This window comes from Pongo pygmaeus, chromosome 2 (assembly GCF_028885625.2).
Source record: "Pongo pygmaeus isolate AG05252 chromosome 2, NHGRI_mPonPyg2-v2.0_pri, whole genome shotgun sequence".
NCBI classification, from domain to species: Eukaryota; Metazoa; Chordata; class Mammalia; order Primates; family Hominidae; genus Pongo; species Pongo pygmaeus.
This window is the reverse complement of record NC_085930.1, coordinates 39,009,173-39,033,905: the sequence shown is the minus strand read 5'-3', so window position 1 is coordinate 39,033,905 and position 24,733 is coordinate 39,009,173. Positions and strand designations below refer to the sequence as shown.

General features: G+C 35.5%; 1 long non-coding RNA gene across 3 annotated transcripts in view; it reads left to right on the top strand.

Annotated features, from left to right (window-relative positions):
- LOC129033813 (uncharacterized) overlaps positions 1-24,733 on the top strand; it is a 50,452-nt gene that overhangs the window by 8,609 nt on the left and 17,110 nt on the right. Inside the window, exon 3 of one of the 3 annotated variants that reach the window (XR_008501675.1) lies at positions 4,462-4,551. The exons of the other annotated variants lie outside the window; for them this stretch is intronic. This is a non-coding gene — a long non-coding RNA (uncharacterized LOC129033813). The remainder of the gene's footprint in view (positions 1-4,461; positions 4,552-24,733) is intronic. 3 annotated transcript variants of the gene reach the window in all.

Genomic DNA, 24,733 nt, shown 5'->3' with positions numbered 1-24,733 from the left:
ACAAATGAACAAATAAACAAATTCATATTGATTTTACTTGATATTACATTAATTACATTTTAACTTAGTATCTTTCTGAGGAATTTTGGAATTTTAAATAGTGGGCCATTAACTAAATGCAGTAGTTAATTTCATTAGTTTTATATTAATAATCATTAGCTTTCATGTCAAGGGGTGTAATTTCTGATGATATCTCCACACTCTCGGCTTGTATCCCATAAGGAGCATACAGCGTCACATAGTATAGAGGAAAGAGTTTGGATTTAAATTCCAGCTCTAGATAATCTTTACCATGGTGACCTATTTGCTGTTCCCCAAGAGTGACAAGCTCTCTTTGTCTTCCAGGTCTTTCCTCATTCTGTTTCTTCTGGCCTAAATGTTCTTTTTATTTTTGTTTGTTTGGCTGACCCTTACTTTTTCTTGAAGACTCAGCTCAGAGTATGCTTCCTCCAGGAACCCTTCCTTAAGCATCCTTGGACTCGGTGACATAATGTTCCTCCCCTATACCAAAAGACACTCCCTGCCTAAGCATGCTACCCTACAACTTACTGAGCTACAGCACACTTATTCATTTGTGTCCCCACTAGCCCTGGTTGCTACTCTTACTCCATCTCATTCCAGAACACACACACACACACACACACACACACTCTCTCTCTCACACACATTCCATAAAATATCTGAGAGTAGGGACTATGTCTCTATTCTTTGTATCCTCAGTGCCTAAAATAGTGGTTGGCACACAATGAACTCTCAGTAAATATTCACAGTTGCAGACGAGGCTTGAAATTAAGTAATCAAATGAAGTCGTCATGAAACTTAGTTACCTATTTAAGTGGAAACATTTTCTCTCTTGTGAGATCAAACAAACATATACAATTGACCCTTAAAAAATGTGGGGATTGGGGCACTGACCCCCTGTGCATTCAAAAATTTGTATATAACTTTTAACTGCCCCCACACTTAACTAGTAATAGCCTTTTATTGACCTGAAGCTTTACCAATAACATGAACAGTTAACGCGTATTTTGTATATTATATCTATTATATACTGTATTATAATAATAAAGTAAGCTAGAGAAAAGAAAATGTTAAGAAAATCATGAGGAAGAGAAAATACATTTACAATGCTGTACTGTATTTATCCATGGTGTAATTTTACACCATCTGTATACAAGACGAATTGCCAGTTTGATATGGTGGGCAACCACAGCTGCAGACCTCAATATAGCGTACATACCAAGGAATCCAACTTTTTCTTGTAATGTCATGACTTTTCTCTGCTTCTTGGGAGTGCTTTCAGCATCACCAGTGGCATTTCATACTGGTCCCATGGTGTTAATCGAGGTTTATGGTATTGCACTAAACACAATGAAAAATAGGAGAGAACAGAGAGGGATCATGTTTTACCACACTACGCAATTTATGGGAGAGATGAAGCGCTCAGGTGGAGATGACTAGTGTCACGTGGTGTTTTAAGTGGATACTCACAACACTTCAACTCACAGCAATAACAACAAGAGGTGACTACAAAATTATTACAGTAGTACACTATGGACTACAGTTAATTTTATGCAGTTATGATCTAATCTGCATCTTTATGTTTGTTTACATTTCTGCCAACTGTGAATGGTACCATGTCCAGTCTGTGTTTGTGTGCACAGATTTTGAGAAATTTTAACTTTTTACAAGAGATTTGTGTATATTTTATGATAGTAAATTATAAAATAGATTAGTATCTACATATGTCTTATTCATTCATGACACACCTTTTTCTAGTTTTTTCTGATATTTCTAGGCTAATTCACCTAAGAATTTCTTCAAATTGTCACAAATCACCAAAATTTTTTCCAATATATTTACTGAACAAAATCCTCATACACTGAACCTATGCAGTCCAAACCCATGTTGTTCAAGGGTCAACTGTATTTCAAAACACTATTACTCCTATTGGTAATAAAAGGAGCGTCACCTTCACAACTAGTTTGACATCACAATGGCCTGGTATGATTTAAGGAGCATCAAGAGAATCCAGGCCTTCTGCCTGGAACTAATGTCCTGGCTGTGACACAATGCTTGAAATAAGTATAATTATTCACTCCTATAGTTTAGGTAATAAATGTTGCTGTTACAAAAATTTAGCTTATAGAAGAAACCTATTAGATAATTTCCCAGGAAGCATGACATTTAAGGAATGAACAGAGGTCAGATAAATCTGGAGACAGAAGATGAATACCAGATACACAGAGAATGGTACCTTAGTAGTTAAAGAGTATCGTCAGGACACAGAGTTAATGAGGAATTCCTGAAATGTTGAAGGTGCCGAAAATCAGCTCACTGATCTCGCCTAGTACCAGTACCGAATAGAACACACTTGCCTATGCTGCTGTCTAGAGATGCATAACAGGTCATTGGCAAATTTCCCCAAATTCAATCACGTACCAGTTTCCTGATTTTACTGTATCTGAGTATCACCTTGACTATTGTTTAATATTTATATTTAAATTTATTCACTTTTAAAAATCAAATGTCTATTATAATCTTAGTCTCAAAAATCATATCTGCAAAATCATGATCTAAATATGCTATATTTTTGAATACACATTAAGATTAAAAAATAACTAGTAAAATAGTTAAATTTATCCCAAGTTGGGAAACACTTGTTTAGAACTTAAGAAATTATTCTCCAAAATTAGATCGATTGAGTTTTAATTACTGAATATAAAATTTACTTGCAGTATATCCTTGGACAAATTATTTAAACTATCTCTGCTTCAATTATTTGTCAGAAAAACAGGGCCAATAATAGTGCCTATATTTTAGAGTTCTGAGAATTAAATACAAGAATACCTATAAAGAATTTAGCACCCTGTGTCTCGAGAATATAGCAGATATTCAGTAAAGGTTAACACTTACGTGTATCTTAATCATCAATAATGATATCTCTCAAATGTTATATAGCCTTTTTCTCAGGGAACTTCAAATATATTGTTTTCATTGACATTACTTAATTTATACTTGAGACCTTGTAGTACTAGATGGTGTTATCTCCATTTTATTCAGCTGTAGTTTACTGATACATAAACCAGCTAACCTATGGATTCCCACTATATCCTTATTAGAATGCTTCTCTGTTTAGGTTTTTATATGTAATTAATGTTGATTTGCATCATTGTATAACCAAACATTTAAGGAATTGTTGTATAAATGGGTTAAACTATCCAAAGGAATAAAATAAATCATTAGATATACATTTAAAAAAGTTATTTTACAGAAAACCTGATCTTCATGGAGGCTATTAAACATAGATACATCAAAACAGATACATATGCATTTATACATAGAAATGTGAGCTTTGGGAAAAAAAGGGTCTTGGGAAGAGAGTTCTCTTTCTGTGAATGTTCCTACAAGTACAAAGGAAGATGATAGTTTAGATAAGCAATATGGACAAGACTTGTATAGCACTAAGAAAGAGGTGTTACGCCAAATTACAGGGGAAATCAAGGATGCTGGGGACAGAAGGGGATTAAAAAATTACTCTAGCTTTTTTTAAAAAAGATTTCTTTTTGAAATTTTACATCTTTAGTTTTATTTGTATGAGTTTCCGTTATTACTATTAGAAAAAAAAATTTAAGGCATGATCTGAGGTTAGAGTTGAATGAATGAGAGCTACTATTCTAAAGCTTAAAACTCTCCTAAGTCATAAAATTTTAATATCAGTGGCCCCAAATTTTAAATTTTCATTATTTATTTAGTCTAGTCTACTGAGCCTAGTTGCAACAGTAACATCTCTGGCCCTGTTGCTTGTACCTCACAGCTTCACTTAGCCTTCCAGTTCTGATACATGTGGTTTGTGCTACTTTTCACCTCCATATAAAATGAGCTAGCCTGTCATTTTAACTGTTTATCCCTCAGGGTGCTTTTGTTACCCAGTAAATACTATATAAAGATGAGGTTGAAGATTTTCAAACATCTATCTATAGAAATAGCATAGGTTGGCTATTTGGATAAATGTGAAAGCTGAATTTTTATATTCTCTTTGAGTTTCTCTTAAGATGAAAAGGAAAATCGAGTTAAGCAGTTTTTCCACTCAGCCCTTGTCATTTCTCATCTTTCTCTTACCTCTTACATTTTACCTGTTTTGACTTTAATTTCTTCCCCCCTCACCTTGTTCTTTTTTGGATGTCCTGTGTTTGCATATGTTCCACACTGAATTCTTTACTATGATAGAAAATAAATCCTTTTAAAATTACCAGTTCTTCCAATAAAATTTTTTTACATTTCTTTCTATGTAAACATCATGCAGTTTGTGGGGAAAATCTAATACAGGGAACTGGGTGGAGTAAGTCTACTGAATAAGAACAAATAAAACATTAGGGTTCTTTAGTTTAGAAATACAAAGTTTAAACAATGACTTTCATTGTTTTCATTGATACTGATTGAGTGCCTTGTATATTTCAGATCCTCTATAGACTGTTGATGTATAGCCATGAGAAAAAAAAAAGAAAAATTTTTGCTGTCAATGAGCTTGCATTTAAGCATCTGTAAAAGGTATGATAATATTTCTAGTCAGTTAGGTTTCAAGGGCTTGAAGCATATGTAACTGGGGAGGTGATTGTTTAAGGAAAAAAGGATACAAAATCATAAATGCAAAGTTGGATCTATAATTGAATGATTATTTAGAATTAGAAAAATCTCACAAAATTGCAAATGTGAAGAGATATGCTTGGTGGTGGACACACAGGCACCATCACACATTGTGATAAAGGGGAACATCTGAAATGTTTCTACAGCATTTGAGAGAGCCTTGGAAATGACTGAAGTGAACCACCAGGTCCAAAGCGGGTTCAGATAGTGGATATAGTGCAACCTTGGACACCTAGGACAGCAACAATGGGTGCAAACATATGACGATGGGAACCAAGTGGGACGTTACCCTCAGAAGAGGCTGTTGTGGATTTAAGATGATTCTGAATCCATATTCCTCTTGATGTCAGGATCATATGTAAACAATTCCAGAAAGCTTATCCTAGGAAAGTGCCAGCTTAATAGAATAGTTGCTTAAATGATATTAAGTGATAAACTTGATATGACAGGGTTTACCTAAATTGGAAAGATTGATGTAACTCTGAAAGTGTCAGCTCTAGAGAAATAAAACATAGCTCTGTTCACCTACTTTGTGTAACGTTGTCACCCAGGAGGCAGGATTATAGCAAATCAAATGAAGTTGAAATTTCACAGCCTCTCACTTGCTCAGGCTCCTTCCAGTGTTCTAAGAGGAGCTTTAACAATGCTCACATGCTTTTTAAAAAAATTTGCAAAAGTAAGATATTTAGCCACCAGTGATTCAGAAAACTGCCTCCGTCCACTCTGACTTTCATTACACTACATTTCTCCTCTTGTCAGATAATTCAACTAGGGGACAATTCAGTTAAGTGGAAATTGCATTGTATACATATTTAGCTGGGGTTTAATGAGATACATATATGTGGTTCACAGTCTCTTCCATGAAGAGTTAAGTTGTTGCTAGCCTCCAATGATGCCAAACTCAATTTCAGTGCTTTCATTTGAAGCACCTGAAAGCATTAATTTTAAGATATGTTTCTCTTCCATGAATTAAAAATATTTATGGGGTAACCCAATGGAATTTTTTTCCTTCTGGGTATTAAACTGCTTTCCCCAGGAGGCAATGGATGACACTGGAGCAATTAGTGGGATGTCTTAGGACCATTAAAAATGTGTCAAGAGAGGGGCAGAGCAAAACGGCCAAATAGAAGTCTCCACTGATCATGCCCCTGCAGAAACACCAAATTTAACAACTATTTACACAAAAAGCACTGTTATAAGAACCAAAAATCAGGTGAACGTTCATAGTACCTGGTTTTAACTATCATTGAAAACGACATGGAAGAGGGTAGGAAAGATAGTCTTGAATTGCTGATGCCACTGCTCCCCTATCCCCTGGCAGCCGCCGTGTGGCACAGAGAGAAAGTCTGTGTGGTTAAGAGCGGGAGAGCGCAGCGATTGTGACCTTGCATTGAACTAAATGCTGCCCTGTCACAACAGAAAGCAAAACTGGGCTGAACTCAGCTGATGTCTGCCCACAGAGGGGGCATTAAGACCAGCCCTATCCAGAAGGACATTTCCCACCACAGCAGTAGGAATTTGAGTTCTAGCAAGCCTTTCCGCTGCAGGGTAAATGGCTGTGGGGCACTAAATAAACTTGAAAGGCAGTCTAGGCCACAAGGACTGCAACTCCTAGGCAAATCCTAGAGCCAAGCTGGACTCAGAGCCAGTGGACTTGGGGAGCATGTGACCTACTGAGACACTAGCTGGGGTGGCTAACAGGGAGCTTGCGACACCCCTCCCACAAACACAGGTAGCACAGCTAGCACTTCCAAAAGAGATCCCTTCCTTTCATATGAGGAAAGGAGGGGAAAGAGTAAAGAGAACTTTGTCTTGCATCTTGGATACCAGCTCAGCCACAGTAGGATAGGGCACTAGGCAGAGACATGAGACCCCCATTCCATGATCTAGCTCTGGATGACATTTCTAGACATACTCTGGGCCAGAAAGAAACCTGTTGCCTTTAAGGGAAGGACCCAGTCATGGCAGGATTCATTACCTGCTGACAAAAGTGCCTTTGAGTCTTGCATAAAGGGCAATAATAGTCAGGCGTATGGCATGGGACTTGAGTGAGACTCTGAGATGTACTGGCTTCCGGTGAGATCCAGCACATTCCCAGCTGTGGGAGCTAGCATGAGAGACTCCTCATTCAGCTTGAGAGAAAAAAGTAAAGACTTTGTCTTGCACTTTAGATACCAGCTCAGATGCAGAGGGGAGGGGAGCTGGGGAGAGGTGTGGGTAAAACACCAAGGAAGATCTTGGGGTTATGGAATCCTTGGTTCTTAAACAGAATTTCTTGACCTGCCCTGGACCAGAGGAGAGCCCACTATCCTGCCCACTTTCATCGCTGTTATTCAACATAGTACTGTAAGTTCTCGCTAGAGCAATCAGGCAAGAGAAGTAAATAGAGGGCATTCGAATTGGAAACAAAGAAGTCAAAATATCCTTATTTGGACATAATATAATCTTGTATTTTGAAAAGCCTAAAGATTCCACCAAAAGCTATTAGAACTGATACAAAAATTCAGGAAACTTGCAGGATATAAAATCAACATAGAAAAATCAATAGCCAATAATGAACAGCATGAAGAAGAAATCAAGAAATGCCATTTACAATAGCTACAAATAAAATAAAATACCTAGGAATTACCATAACCAAGGAAGTAAAAGATCTCTACAATTAAAGCTATAAAAAACACTGATGCAAGAAACTGAAGAAGACAAATGGAAAGATATTCCATGTTTGTGAACTGGAAAACTCAATGTTGTTAAAATATCCATTCTACCCAAAGCAATCTACAAATTTAATGCAATCCCTATCAAAATATCCATGACCTTCTTCACAGACATATAAAAACTATTATACAATTTATATGGAACCACAAAAGACTCAGAATAGCCAAAGATATCCTAAGCAAAAGCACAAAACTGGAGCAGTCGCATCAAATGACTTCAAATTATACTCCGGAGCTATCGAAACAAAAACAGCGTGGTACTGGCATAAAAACAGACACAAAGACCAAGAGAACAGAATACAGAACCCAGAAATAAATCCATACATCCACAGTGAACTCATTTTTCACAAGGGTGCCAAGAACATACATTTGGGAAAGAGTAGTTTCTTCAATAGATGGTGCTAGGATAGCTGAATATTCATACGCAGAAGAATAAAACTGGATCTCTACCTCTCACCATACACAAAAGTTAACTCAAGATGGATTAAAGACTTAAATATAATATCTTAAACTATGAAACTGCTAAAAGAAAACATTGGGGAAACTCTCCAGGTCATTGGTCTTGACAAAGATTTCTTAATTGACACCCCATAAGCATAGGCAACCAAAGCAAAAATGGACAAATGGGATCACATCAAGTTAAAAAGCTTCTTGCATAGAAAACGAAACAATCAAAAAAGAGACAACCCACAGAATGGGAGAAAACATTTGCAAACTATTTATCTGACAAAGAATTAATAACCAGAATATATAAAAGCTCAAACCACTCTGTAGAAAAATTATGTAATAATCTGATTCTAAAATGATCTAAATCAGACATTTCTCAAAAGAAGACATACAAGTGGCAAACAGGTATATGAAAAGGTGCTCAACATCATTGATCATCAAAGAAATGCAAATAAAAACCGCAATGAGATATAATCTCACTCTAGTTAAAATGGCTTTTATTCGAAAGCTAGTCAACAACAAATGCTGGTGAGGATGTGGAGAAAAAGAGAAGCCTCATACACTGTTGGTGGAAATGTAAATTAGTACAGCCACTATGGAGAACAGTTTCAAGGTTCCTCAAAAAACTATATGATCCAGCAATCCCATTCCTAGGTATACACCCAAAAGAACAGAAAGCAGTATATCAAAGAGATATCCACACTCCCATGTTTATTGCAACATTATTCATAAAAGCCAAGATTTGGAAGCAACCTAAGTGTCTATCAACAGATAAATGGGTAAAGAAAATATAGTACATATACACAATGGAGTACTATTCAGTCATAAAAAAGAATGAGATCCTGTTATTTCCAACAACATGGATGGAACTGGAGCCCATTCTATTAAGTAAAATAAGCTAGGTAGAGAAAGATAAACTTCACATGTTCTCACTTATTTGTGAGAGCTAAAAGTTAAAACAATTGAACTCATGGAGATAGAGAGTAGAAGGATGGTTACCAGATGCTGGAAAGGGTAGTGGAAGGGTGCAATGGTGGGTAAGTGGGGATGGTTAATGGATACAAAACTATAGTTAGAAAGACTAAATAAGACTTAGCATTTACCAGTATAACAGGGTGACTATAGTCAAAAATAATTTAATTGTACATTTGAACATAACTGAAAGAGAATGATTGAATTGTTTTTCACACAAAGGATCAATGCTTGAGGTGATAAATACTTGATACCTTATTTACCCTGATGTGATTATTACACATTACATGCCTGTATTACATAACCCATAAATATATATGCCTACTATGTACTTACAAAAATTAAAAGTAAACAAATTAAAAAGTGTGTGTATGAAAGTGTCTCTATTTAAGTGTTCCAATTATTATCCTGCTATGACTAAAAGTGACAAAGATGAGTAACTTTATCAAAGATCAATATATTGAACATTGCAACAGAAAATACCTTTAAAAATATTGGAACAAAGAGAAACAGTTGTGATACATTTAAAAAGCATAAGTTGAAATACTACTTTAAATAGGTAACTCTGAAAAGTCTTTTTTTAATAGAAATTAAAGTAGTTTTGTTCTGATTATAAAAGTACTTCATATTAATTTTTTAAATACTATATGACATATTAAAAAAAACTAATCATGATACTACCACCCAAAGACAATGCTAACATTTAAACTATTATCCAAAACTTGAAGAATTTCTTGCTTATTCCCAGAGCTAATATTGGCAGAAAATAAAAATAAATGAACATTTTTTCACAAGAGTTTGCAAATTAAAACAATGAATCTATAAATGGAAGATGGAATATATTTCACCATATGTATTAGTCCATTCTCATGTGCCAATGAAAAAATACCCAAGACTGTGTAATTTATAAAGAGAAGACATTTCATTGACTCCCAGTTCTGCATGGCTGGGGAGGCCTCAGGAAACTTACATCCATGGCAGAAAACACCTCTTCGCAGGATGGTAGGAGAGAGAATTAATGCCGAGCGAAGGGGAAAGGCCCTTATAAAACCATCAGATCTCCTGAGAACTCACTCACTATCACAAGAACAGCACGGGGGAAAATGCCCCCATGATTCAATTATCTTCTCCTGGTCCCACCCTTGACACATGGGGATTATTACAATTCAAGATGAGATTTAGGTGGGGACGCAGAGCCAAGCCATAGCACCATAGGAATAACAATGTTGACTTCCTGTTACACATTCCTTAGACTTCTGTGGACAGTGTCGTCTTGAGTTGACCCATGGACAGCATAAAACAGTTAAGCAGCAAACCTCCCCTGAGTATGATCAAAGAGATTGATTAAAGCTATCAGAGAGATGAATTGTGCATGGAAATGGGGATTTTTTTTCACTACTTTAGGTGTAAGTTGCCCTAAACTCCAGAATAGTCTATAAAACTCTTCTACTGTGTCAGGAAAAGATAAAATAAGAGAGAGAAATTGGGGCAGTACAATGAAACAGGAAAGGAAAAATTCTAGAAAATCTCTGTCCACTATCTTAGGCACTTTGGAAAATATATTTTGTAGAACAAATATTTTCGTGTTTCAGCATTACACAAATCTCTAGAGAAATAGCAAATTAGTAAAGATAATAAATTGAGTTGTAGCGGTAGAGTTGATGACAACTCTGAACTTAAAGTCTGACTTTTGAATAGTTGCGAAAAGCATTATTGAAAAAATCTTTTTCATACATTTGTATAAAAGCTTAGAAGCACAAATTTACCTGTTCCACAGTGTACTCCAACATAACACATGGGATTAGCAAACCAAGTCTTGCCATAATAACAGTGAAAAAGTCTCACCAAAGCAGTGCAGTTATAGATCCTTCAGCTTTAACCAGTTATGGATGTTAATACTTCCTTCTGTAAAATTAAAATCAGTACCACACACTATGAGACATTTATAGGACAAGCAAGGTATAATAAATTTAATAGTATGATAAATGCATAATATTATAGACAAAGTAAACATGAGAGAAAGTCAGGGAGGAACAAGTAGGTGTGACCTGAGGCTTTTGTGGAAAACATATGAGTGAGTGTTACTTGAACAGGACCTGTGGGTTGGACAATGTTAATAACTAGGAAGAGTTTAAGAGGACTTTTCAAAACTGAAACAGCAAAAATTAAATTGTACCAATGAGCACATTGCTTAGAGTGGATGGTGAGAAAAACAGACCTTGGGCAAACAAAAGATACAAGATGACAGATGGGGGGAAAAGTGTGTAGAAGGTAAGTCAAATCATTTTGCATATTATAAAAAGTATTAGTATTGGGAGTAATAATTTTGCATATTATAAAAATATGCAAATAATTTTGCATATTATAAAAAGTATTAGTATTGGGAGTAATGGGGTCAGAGTATATTCTTAGACCTGATTCTAACCTCTGGTTGATTTGAGACAAATCTCTTGTCCGCATCTCATTTCCTTTCTCTGTAAAATGAGGTTATACATGGCTATTCTAGTTTAAAACATGCTTTAAATAAAAAATAACTAAAATATATTAAATGCTTACTCTGTGAGCAGAGCCCTGCTTTGTAAGCATCCATTTGATACTTGCAACTTTATGACATAGATTATGTCATTATTCCCATTTTAGAGATACAAAATTGATGATCAAAAACATTATTCAAACATTTTATAACTAGCTGACTGGGAAAAATGTGATGAGAGGAGAACATTTTAAGGTAAATGAGTCAGGCAACCATGAATAGAAAATAGTGCCTAGTGAGGGGGATTTCGAGTGGAAGCAAATCACTTAAGAACGCAGTCTGAAAATCAACATATCTATTGATGAGGGTGCCCCCAATTTTTCTCTGCATAGTGGGAACATAAAAGAATGAAGCAGCCTAAGAGACATTTCAATGAGTTTTATTAAAAACGGTTATATAGGAATATTTAAAATAAGAATTTGGTTTTGGAGACCAGTAAGGCACAGTTGAATTTTACAGCTAACTCCAACATTTACTATCTGGATCCTGAACAAGATGCCTTGAACCTTAGTTCACCTATAAAATAAGAGTCATGATACCTACAATACCAGGTAGTTTGAAGAGTGAAATTAAAGACTATACAGAATGCCAATATTGTCCCTGGCATATCTTAGTTGATAGCTGTTACCATCATGCTGATGGTGGGTTTGGAATTTTCATCAAAGCACCTTATAAGCTGAGGTAAGAATGATATCTTTTATTATGTATAGTATTAAAAATAAATCTTAACTGAGCATATACTATAAGGAGTCCATTACTAACTATTAGAAAATGCGAAGTAGTATGTGATGCTGACCCCTTATATTACTATTTTACAGTCCACCAGGAACACTAAGAAAAGTGTATAAAGAGAAAACAAAAATTCAAATCAGCATATGATAAATGCAATAAGAGAAGTATGGGTACAATGAGAGCAGAGAAATGAAAGACCTAATTTTTGGTTATGAGCTGAGGAGCATAAAAGCCATGATCTGGCTTTTGGAAAATGGGTAGAATTTCAAAATACAGAGATGAGATCTTACCAGGCATAGGGACTGGAGGGAACAAGGGAACATTAATGAGGCAATGACAATACTCTCGTTGAAGTGGCAAGTACATACAGCAAGAATAATAAAAGTAAAGTTATACATAGTTTGCCAATGGTTTTGAATGATTGGCTGGGAATGAATTTTATCCTTCAAGAAGCAGGGAAAGAGGCACCTTTAAGAAACAAAACAAAACAGAATGACATAAAAAGTTGGTGACATAGGAAGATTAATATAGAGTAAAAATAAATTGGAAGTGTGGCACTGGGGCAGGCTAGTGCAATAACTGATGAAGTCAAGATAAAAAATATAACTTCTTTAGCCATAAGCTTTCATACAAAGATCCTTTATTTGGGGAAAATTTATCCCTCATAATGTGTTCCCTTTAAATACTGATCTATTTTTCTCCTTTAAGACCCAGAGTGCAGGAAGTATAACTGATATCAAAATTCCAAGGAAGGGATGAACAAAGTAGGAAGAAAACCCCAAGAATCAGGTGGGAAGATAGGCGCATATTGATTTGTGTGAACAGTATTTAAGAATTGTTTTGGGGCCGGGCGCAGTGGCTCATGCCTGTAATCCCAACACTTTGGGAGGCTGAGGCGGGCGGATCACCAGAGGTCACGAAGTTCGAAACCAGCCTGGCCAACATGGTGAAACCTCATCTCTACTAAAAATAAGTACAAAATTAGCCGGGCATGGTGGTGGGCGCCTGTAATCCCAGCTACTCAGGAGGCTGAGGCAGGAGAATTGCCTGAACCCAGGAGGTGGAGGTTGTGGTAAGCCAAGATTGCGCCACTGCACTCCAGCCTGGGCAACAAGAGCGAGACTCCGTATGAAAAAAAAAAAAAGAAAGAAAGAAAAAAAAGAATTGTTTTTGGAAGCTGTTAAGCCCAGGAATGTCCTGTATTGGTCTAAAACCACATTATCATAATTAGAGGAGAGAAAGAAGGAAAATAGGGGCATTATAACATAGCTGTTCTCAGAAATCCTGGGCTCAAGTTACATCTTACATTAGTTCTGTAATACTAGGCACACTGCATAACCTCTGTATGCCTCAATGTTCTTATCTATGAAATGGCTACTTCATAAGGATATTGTGTTGACCAAATGACAACATGCCTGAATCAACTAAAAAAAACTACCACACAGTAAATAGTGAATGATACTTAGCTTCTGTTGTCCTCTGTATCAATTACTTTTAGGTAGAATCCATTGCAATATTTCAAATATGTGTTAATGAACACTTAGACCAGAATACTTAGCAGTGGAACTAAGAAAGTAGAGAAATAAAAGAATATTTTTGTAAAAAAAAAAACAAAAATGATGAGGGGATTAACAAGATATTGTGGAATAAATGAAAGAAAAAAATAGCCTTTGATCTCATAGAACTACGAAGACTGTAATGCTAGTTCTGAAATCTACCAATCCTAAAATCATGTATTAATATAATAAAAACCTGTGATTGGGATAAGTATTTGGGACTTGAGCCAAAGATAGGGAGTCACCATAGAAAGTCACTGTGGGATGCAAAAGGGCCAGTTTATTGTGGAAAAACAAATAGAGATAACTCCAGAGGGTAGAAGAGATACTTGAGCAACACACAGTGTAGAGAATACACTAAGAAAAAGCAAAAGAAGATGGAGCCAGAATATGCAATAGAAACCAAAAATATGCTGTTTCAAAAATCAAGTAGAAAAATAAGATCTCCACGTTGAGGGGTTTAACACTGTTCATTGCTCCAAGTTCAGCAAAAATGGGAATTGAAATAAAAACAAATAATGTGAATTGGAAATTACAAGCTAAGGATGTCCCTTAAATATACAATATTGTTAGAGGCATGTGAAAGGAAGTTAATATAGAGTAATATGTGCCAATGGACAACAGGGAAATGAATTTCCAGTCATCTTTGCAAAAGCAAAGTGGGTAGAATCTAGATTTGATAGTGATTCTTAAGACACCTTGTATAATATTCTGGCAAAAAATAATGAAAAATAATTAGGCCAGTATGTTGTTGATTGGATAACATGAATTGGTAGTGGTCAAGAGCCACATGATTCTCCATTTTGCATGCTTGGCTGATACGGTTTGGCTGTGTCCCCACCCAAATCTCATCCTGAATTCATACATGTTGTGGAAGGGACCCAGTGGGAGGTAATAGAATCATGGGGGCAAGTCTTTCCCATGCTGTCCTTGGGATAGTGGATAGTCTCACAAGATCTGATGGTTTTAAAATGAGGAGTTCCCCTGCACAAGCTCTCTCTCTATGCCTGCTGCCATTCATGTAAGACATGACTTGCTCTTTCTTGCCTTCTGCCATGATTGTGAGGCTTCCCTAGCTACGTGGAGCTGTAAGTCCATTAAATGCTTTTTCCTGTATAAATTACCAAGTCTTGAGTGTGTCTTTATCAGCAGCGTGAAAACGGACTAATGCGCTGGCCAATAAAAGAGAGCCAGTTCAAGGTTCAGAGTGGTGCCCTCTGAGTTCAAAAGAATGAGATTCTTAGAGGAATAGCAAATATGGCATAGAAATAGCTGCTCACAGAGGAAGGTTAGCACCCAAATAATTTCTCTAACTGGTCCTAACTTCCTTTTTTCAAAATAGAACCAAGCAGTGTCTTGGCAGCACACATTATAATGGTGGATACCTAATATTTTATAAGCAACTTGGTTGTTTCTTAAGTTGGCTTTAAGCCTGAAAATAATATGCATTTGGATTCTAAAGAGGGGCCAATAACAGAAGAACTATAACAATTAAATCGAGGTGTAACCCTCTGCTAACCCTTTTAGCTGTCTCAGCCTGACAGTCTGAATTTGGCAGGGGACCTGCTTGGTCTGCTCCACCCTCCTGGCAAGTCAGCCATCTGGCCAGTTGCACCTGTCCCCAACAGCCCTACCAGTCCCATGAGCCCTGTGTTGGTTTAAATGAAGTAGGAGCTAATGGGACTTGAATTACATCTGGAATGGAATGGAAATGTGTGAAAAGGAGGGCTAAGCAAAGCCAATTAGCTAACCCAGAATGGATAAACTAAGCAGAGTAATTGGAAAGAATGGCAGAACAAGGTTAAACAAAATAGCAACCAAGATGATGAATGTACTTTGAAAAAAGAGGCAGACAAGTTTATGGTCTTGGGGGAAAAAACAGAACTCCATCTGCCTATTCAAGAGGCTCCAGCTTCTCATTCATATTAAAGATAATTGTGAACTATGCTCTAGCACATTGCTGAAACAAATTGCTTCAGGGAACAGGCTTCCACTCTCCTAACCTCCTCTTGATGACTTGAGGTACATAATGAGCGCTGTGCTGCTGTCAAAGGAGCAGAATCTATGCCTAGAAGAAGTTAAAGTGAAAGAAGAGAAAAGCTTCCAAAATAGCGTATCATTCCTCCCTGCCGAAGCAATGACGACTTTTAAAGTAGAAATTGCTGAAGTAGTCTAGATGTAAATTTTATTTCACTTTGCACATTATTTTGCACTGTCACAACCTCTTAGCCATTACTGTGGTTTCAGCCATTACTTACTGCCCCACTTCCTATTTGTGCAAATTCACACCAGCAAAATATATAGCATGATTAAAATTGATTTTGTTTTCTACACTGAAATACTAAGGACTATGGACCATAGTTATATATACAGCATGCACACTGTTATGATAGTTTGTGAAGTTTCACAACCTTGTAATGGCTCTGACTGTAAAATAATTATTAATAATAAGTAATTAATCTCAGATGCCAAAAATACTAAGACTGAGACCTTTTGGAATCATTTGGTCCAAGAGTTAATCAGTAAACAAATAACATATTGAAATTATTCTACATGTGTATGCATATGTGTACATTCAATTATCTGTTTATCTATTTTTCGTCAGGACTAACAAGTCAACAAAAAAATCTACATGTCTTAAGTGTAGATTGTTTTTGTTAATCAGGATGTCCCTGAGCTACACATTTTAGAAAAAAATAAGAAGCAACTATATTCTATGATCTCATGGTTATACAAAAAGTTCACGTGCCCCTACATTTACTAAGTTTTGGTTCTTCATGCAAGTCCAGAGAGAGACAGAGTAAATACATTCTTTTAAAGAGCTTAGTTGCGGCAAAATCTAAAAATTTTCTGCATTTTCAAACGGATTTTCTTTCTCCAAATGTTTTAACTCCTATAACCATTTTAACTCATATTATAACTCATATAATCATTTGGGCACTTAGCAAAAGTAATAATTTTGGTAAAAGGGAAAAGTTTTCAAATCTGAAAGAATGATTATCAGTGGATATGTGTTCTGTTTGTGTGTGAGTGTGTGTGTGTATGTGTGTGTGTTTAATTCCAGATAATGTAGATACTGTCACGAATTTGGTGATTATATTTCCATCTTCACATTATATTTCTGTACTTCAAGTCTTCAACTTGAAAGGTTTTATTTGAACATCATGGCAACATATAATAAAACAGGGAAATTAACATAAAGTCACACAGTGGTTTCCTTGGGAGCAGTTTGAGATATACAGGTTTTGTTTTGTTTTTGTCCTTCATATGAACTCCTGAGATATCTTTAGTCCATCAGAAAGAAAAAGAAAACTATTTAAATTTGTGAGAACTACTATCAGAAAGAAAAGCAAATGATTTGACTGCAGAAATATTTCATCTAGAGATTATCATTTCTTTATCTTATCTGGTCCCTCACACACACAAACATGTGCATAAAATTTCTATATTGACATTACTTTTCCTCTTTTAAATTGGCCTGATGTATTTCTTTTATCAGTGACTTATAAAAGAAAGCTTTGATTTAGAAATGATTGTAGCCACTTAAAAATTCATTTATTTATTGTAAAGTTCTCAAATAATCTTCCTTTATCTGGGATATTCTGCATAAGTAAATAAAACGAGACCAACAGGGCTAAATGCCAAGAGAAACCAGTCATTAGACAAGCCCAGAGGAGTTGCCAAACCTTCTACACTATTAGACAGAAGTGAAGAGAAAGGCTGAAATGGTAATGCAAACACTGAATTTCATGCTTTTTTCAAGACTGAAAGATTTTATTGTCATTAGGGAGAATTTAGGATAAACTACATAATAAAATACTTGTTTGGAAGTCAAAAGGCTTAAATTCAGGTCTGAGAGAACTTAAGGTGGATTTGTAGGTTAATCAGTGTACTTAATCTAATCTATATGAATTTTCTTTGTAAACTCACTCATTTTCTACATTTTACCTCTCTGTATTTGTGGACTAAAAACTCTCTCCTTTTAGCTATTATAAGACATGAATTCAATGATATTAATGAAAGAATTTGTGGAATTTGAACTTCATAAAGAAATGTTATGATTATAGTCATCTTCACATTTTAAGAAGTTCTTGCAGATACTAATAGGGCCTCACAATAGAAGCAAAAAAAGAATTTGAAAATTGTGACAAAGTACTGGTTGATTTTAAAGCAAATTAAGGAGTTGTTTTTGACAAAAGCTATGCATCTATCAGAAGAATACATTACTTCAAGCATGGGATTGACTTGAAGATAGTGTATTAAATTTAAATATTAATCGAAGTGGTGCCAATCCTTCTTTTGACTATAGGGAATTCAGGGTGAAGTGAATAAGAAAGGTGATTATACTGAATAGTGTTGCATAGAAAACATCATGGCTTCCATATCTCTTGATAATTGGATATCTCTTTCCTTCTCATTCTCCAAGGAGATAGAGATTTTGAACATGACTCTTCCTCTGTCATTCTACCAATAAAAATAATAATAATAACACAATACAGTAGAGCCACTAGCAGATGTGGATGAATCACAAAGGTTAACAGAGAGCGGTAACATTATGGAAACACGGCCAACGATTTTCAAAGTATTCTAGGTGATAACGAAACCTATGGTTTGAAAAACTTCAATCATACTAAAAACTTAGTAACAGGGACCTAAAAGTTAAGAAGCTGCCATCCTAACATAAATGATGGGGGACAAGGCAATATTCTGAAAGAACTGTTTTCTTACATATACTTATTTTGGGTTATTGTCAGTTGTTTAGACCAGAGGAACTGAAGACTGAGATTAAAATCCTGTGTACTAACTGTCACTTCATGTTAAATGGGTGCTTCTCAATCTCCCTCAACAAAACTGCATTATCTCTGAAAGATCTTACTTTAAAAGCCTCCTTTTTCTGTTACTAAACATATCTCATCTAGGAAAAACAATGTAACTAGTTTCAAAGATGTAGTTTCCAATGTAGTAAAAACCAAGTAAAGAGTACTCCTTTCCAAATTTTATTTTAAAGTTATTTTCATTAGATATGGAATATTACAAAACAGTAAAGAAAGACTGCTCTAAACTGAAGATACAAAACATCACAGTCAAGACTATTATAATGGAACATATTTTAGAAGCCAAAGCTTCAAAGCCATTGGACGGCGCTAGTTTTCACCTTTGGCATACCTTGGCAAACACAAAGATGCCAAGTCCAGAAATACGACTCTTCTCACCCAAATTTGCCACTAGGCACTTCCTTAGTAATGCTTTTTAGCCAGAGATTTTACTGATGCCGTAGGATGAAAAGTATGAATACCAATAAGCCCATCATTGATGATACCATCAAGTCATATTGCTTTCAACTACTGGGGACAATTTCTTCATTAAATCCCAATTCTTCTTCTGGACTAAGTCTTTTTCATAACTAATGAACCAGTAAATAAAGCCTCATATTGTTTAGAAAGCTATGCTTGTCATGGAGCCTACATTTGTCAGACCATACCCCCAGAGAGTCCCATTGATCAGGCCTTGTCAGCTTGCATTACTCAGGCTCAATAATACCGCCTCACAGGCTTCAGCTCTGCATCCCGCCTGGAGCTCCCTGATAGACTGTTCCTTCTTGCACAGATTCCTAAGGGGCCCTTTGAGAAATGCTTTATTGAGGACTCTGGTGAAGAAAACAGCACCTTAATGAAAGACATGTACGAGAGCATAATTAACTACTATCCAGCACATTGCTGTTGCCATCAGTAATTTTAATCGTTCGTCACTTATGAGGATGAGAAGGAAGTTTTTTTGACTGAAAACATAGGTGGTAGGAGAAACTATTGAAGTAAAATTAAAGGATGGAGTGTGTTTCAAAAGCAGTTTTAATAGAAAGGTGTTTCTATCTTCTTTACTTAAACAAGCCCCAATCCTTGAACTCTCAGTTGGTTTAGTTAGATTAAGGAAAACAGCCTCAGGAGAACAGATACCAAAGATGGAAAAAAGGCCAGAGATTGTCAGAAAAACCATTTAGCACAAGAAGTAAATATTTGTTTTAATTGTGACAAATGTTGTTAGTAGAGGATCAAGATGTGGTAGATTTAAGCTCTTTGTCATTGCAAAAATCCTAAACACAGAACTAAAGTGGAGGATCACTGAAGTCATGGGAATGCATCCTGGAATTAAAACTGACAGAAATGAAAAGCAGAGATTGATGACAAATAAGCTCTCTTACAAGGTTCTCCCTGTTCTTTTCCAAATTTCCTAATTCTGGCTTCTTTGAGAGAATTAAAATAAATGAAAAGATGAAAAGAGTGCTTATTTATACCTGCTTTAAAATGCAAAGCCCACGTACATACACACTCCCCATTCAGCCTTATTCTACTATTATATGCAGCTGCTGCTCTGCTTCTAATTGCCTTTGCAGAGCAACAAAAGAAGTAAATGACTTTGTTTTAGTGAAGTTGCAAATCAGATTCCTCCCAGCTATGGTGGCATCTGTGGGCTTAGGACCCCTTTAGAATGACAGTGTCCAATTACTGACAAACATTGGTCTTCTCCCAAGGGAAAACAGAAGTCAGGGGATCTGTGAGGCAGCACATGGCCAACAATTTGGGGGTTTGATTACCTTTTGACATCACAATATTTATTTAGTGCTAATAGTGGTAAAATATGTTCCTACTCAGATGGAATTATAAATGTACAGGTTTTAAAAAGCCAGTGCAAATGCCAGATGATAGGGATGTGTCCAGTTAAGTTCCTTAAACAAATTTATAGTTATTTGGAAAGCCCTATTGTCAAGATGTTCTTTGATATTTATGGAAGAATCACACATTTTACCCCGATTTTCAGGATCTTATCTTTTCCCCACTAAATACACAGCTCACTGCATATTTATACCAGTCCACAACTGCATATCAAAAATTCTGAAATCCAAGAGCTTCAAAATCTTAAAATTTATTTTAATGCATTTTGATGGTAAAATCTGACTAACTTGAACTTAATTAAGCATTGAAACATCACCTTAACTTATAAAAGATATGCATATTCTTCATTTATCTACATTTATCTACATTCTACATTTATCTGCTTAGTATTAATATTTATATTTTGTATTCCAGTATCTTTAATTTAATTATATTTAATTAATAATAATTTAATATAATTAAATCTTTAATTTAATTATAGGGCACTATCCTAGGCTTAGAAGGTGTATTATGTAATATAGACTATATGCCCTGTATTGCCTTTGTCAGATTGGAAGACTACTTAATGCCGAAGTATCTGTCTCCAAGGAATTTGATTGTGAAACTGTACTCTTATTCTACCACCTGATCCTGATTTTTCTTATAATTATGTTGTTTAGCTTGGAAGTTTCAAGATAGCAACTTATCTTGTTTTTTTTTCTGTAAAAAACAGACCACTTCTGCTTCATTATTTCTTTTCCATTCTTTCTTGAGCCTCCCCAACCTAGAGAAGCCTCAGGCTAACCCTGAAAGTATTAAATAAAGACAATTCTAAAATCTTAACTATAAACAATCTAAAATAAGTAAGTTATAATAAGCTTAATTTTACTTAAAATGTACTTTTCATGCATATTTATCTCTAAAAAGTTATTTTAGATTGAATCATTTGACTCACAATAATATTTGAAAAATATGTAACACTTGAATTATCATTAAAATAATAAAGCAGATAGTTACATGTTATATCCCCTCCATATGTACCAAAAGTTTCTGTCCAGATTTAACAGATAAGAAATAGCTTGGAAGTTATGAGGAGATACTAATTGAGAGTAAATAAGGTTTAGGAAACTTAAAGTTTGACACTTCTAAAATTATAAAGAATATTCTTTTATATGAAACTTTCCATTGTGGTATTTAGGAGTGTTGAATCATAGATTCGTAGTATTAGTAGCCTTTTTTTAAATCTGCTTTTCATGAGAAGTAGCCTCTGGACAATATCCTGACAAGTGATCATCCATTATCTCCATCATGGGATAAACCGTGTCCCAAAATTCGTATGTTGAAGTCCTAATGCCTCTCCCCATTTTGGAGTTCAGGCACAACTGACTAGCATTACCGTTAAAATAGAGATCCTAAGACTGACAGAACAGACTCTGTAGCAATGAGATACGAACTCCAAAGTGATGCTGGTACAACATCAAATGACAGATAACAGACCCTAAAAGGAAATCAAAATATTTTACCCCAAGATATATTTCTTTGACATATTGTGAAATAGCAGGGCAAAGCTGTCTCTTGTAGGGACATTTTTCATTCTGTAGAGAATCTCCTTCCCTTACTAGGTCTTTCCTAAAGTATAACACCTTCCCTAGCAGACATTCGCATCTATTCTCTATGAAGCCTGCTACCAGGAGGCTTCATCTACATGACAAGAACCTTGGCTTGCATAGTCCCCACCACCACCCTTACTGTAACTCAAGCTGATTTCACCTTTTCAGGCAAAGTTTAATGTTTTCAACAAATTGCCAGTCAGGAAACCTTGAAATCCACTTGGAAGCACACCCCTTCCCCTGCTCCACCCTTTGCCTTTTTGGGCCAAACCGATATATGGCTTACATGTATTAATTTACGTCTTTGCCTGTAACTTATGTCTCCCTAAAATGTATATAATCAAGCTGTAACCCAACCACCTCGAGCACCTGTTCTTAGGACCGCCTGAGGTTCATAGGTCATCATCTTTCTTTTAGCCCTTTCTCACACTGCTATGAAGAAATACCCGAGACTGGGTAATTTATAAAGAAAAGAGGTTTAATTGACTCACAGTTCCTCATGGCTTGGGAGGCTTCAGGAAACTTAAAATCATGACAGAAACACCTCTTCACAGGGTGGCAGGAGAGAGAAATGAATACAAACAGAGAAATATCCTCTTATGAAACCATCTTGTGAGAACTCACTCACTATCATGGGAACAGCATGGGGCAACAGCCCCCATGATCTAATCAGCTCCCATGAGGTCCCACCTCCAACACGTAGGGATTACAATTCAGATTACAATTCAAGATGAGATTTGGCTGGGGACACAGAGCCAGACCATATTAATTTTTAACCTTTGCAAAATAAACTAAATTGGTCGAGATCTGTCTCAGATACTCTTTGGTATATACTTCACAGCCATACTTAGATTATTATTAAATTGAATAACTGGGGACTATAGCCTAGCCAAGTTTGCACCTAAAGTTGACCATCATGACCATGTAATATAACAGAATCATGGGGTAATATTAAGACACAAAGCTCAGAAGGGCCATCTATGAATGCCTACCATACCACTGAAATTCCTAAAACCACAGAGGAAATAAACCAGTTTACAGAAACCCTGTCATACATCAGAACACTTTAGATTTCCTAGAGTACAAAGAATCCTACTAAGGATTAGCTCACATTAAAAAATTATATAATAAAGGAGGAAACTATCCACTATGAGGGAGAGTTTGTGAAAGCAACAGAGAGGGAGACTAGCACCAAGAATTGGAAATAATAATTTATAAACTAAATGATAATATTAATACCCAAGTGGTAAATGATTAAGAAGATTTAAAAAATAGAAATCACAATGAAAACACTAAGGGTGTAAAAGAAGGGTAGGTAGGTTAAAGTTAGGAACAAAGTCAACATTAAGAAATACAGCCCCTGAAATTATAAGTGATTACACAGACAGTAAGTACATTTTAGAGACTGTTAGATGGTAAATTCCATTAAGACAATAAACCAGGAAAAGATGACCTTGAAAACAAATCATATAAAATGTAACTCAAAAGTTAAGTTAGAGGTGACCTGAAAAGAAGTTTTGAGTCAAAATGATAGATTCAGTAAGTAACATATGTCTAATACACTTCCATAATAAAGAGAAAGAGTGAGAGGCAATATTCAACACAATAAAGGTCCAGATTTTTTTGAATTTAAGAAATATAGACCATCAATCACATAGAAATCTTTAAAATAATTCAAAAAAAATTACAGGATACTGCAATGGTCTGAATAGTTGCATCTCTCCAAAATTTATACATTGAAACATAATCCCTAATATGATAGTATTAGAAGCTGAAGTCTTTAAAAGGTGATTAAAGTCACGGGGGCTTTGCTTTCATGAATGAGATTAGTACCTTCGCAAAAGAGACTCCAGAGAGCTGTCTAGCCCCTTCATCCTGTGAAGATGCAGCAAGAAGGAACCACCTATGAGGAATGTGCCCTTGCCAAACACTATGTCTGCCAGCAGCTTGATCCTGGACTTCCCAGCCTCTGGAACAGTGAGAAATAAATTTCTGTTGTTTATAAGCTACCCAGTCTATGGTGATTTGTTACAGCAGCCTGAGAAGACTGAGACAGCTATATACAAAAATAATAATTTGGCTAAAAGTAAAAGTTTTCAGAGAAGGATAAAATAATATCTGGTGCCAAGGTAAACTTTGAACTCCACGCATTTCTGTGGACTCAATCAAGAAAGAAGTTAAATGATGGTTTAATCAAAGACTCTGAGAGTTTACTATTTAAGAAATGGACTTTATTAACAAGGAACCTGTCATAAAAACACAGTAGGATGCAAGAAGAAACGAGCAAAGAAACTGATGAAATGTTTATAAATTTAAACAAGCACTGACTGGCACTCGTACTACTTATACTGCCACTGACGCTATTAATAATACTAATAATAACCAATTGGGAAGAGGTAATGATTAATAACAAGCTGAAACTAAAATCTTAAAAAATAAATATTAGGAAATATGGGAAGATAGAGCACTACACAGAATTTCAAATTAATTGTATCAACAGGAATACATCATATCAAGTTGAATGAAAAAATGTTGCAGTAATGTGAAGTAATGTTGAATAAGGAAAGCAAGATGCAGAAGAATATGCCTGGTATTATACCATGCCTTTTTATTTTAAAATACAAAAACTATACAAAATATTGCTTCGAATGTGTACATACACAATACAATTATTTTTAATGGTTGGGAAGGTACATGCCAACCTTAGGGCACTCGGTTTGTTTGAAAAGGGTGCGAAAGAAATGAAAACAGGGAAGGGGTACAAAAGTATCTTCAGTTGTTAGCAGTAGTATTTTATGTCCTAAAAAATTAAAATAACTAAAATGTTTAAAACAAACATTGCAAAATACAATTTTTAAATATTGTTCTGTTA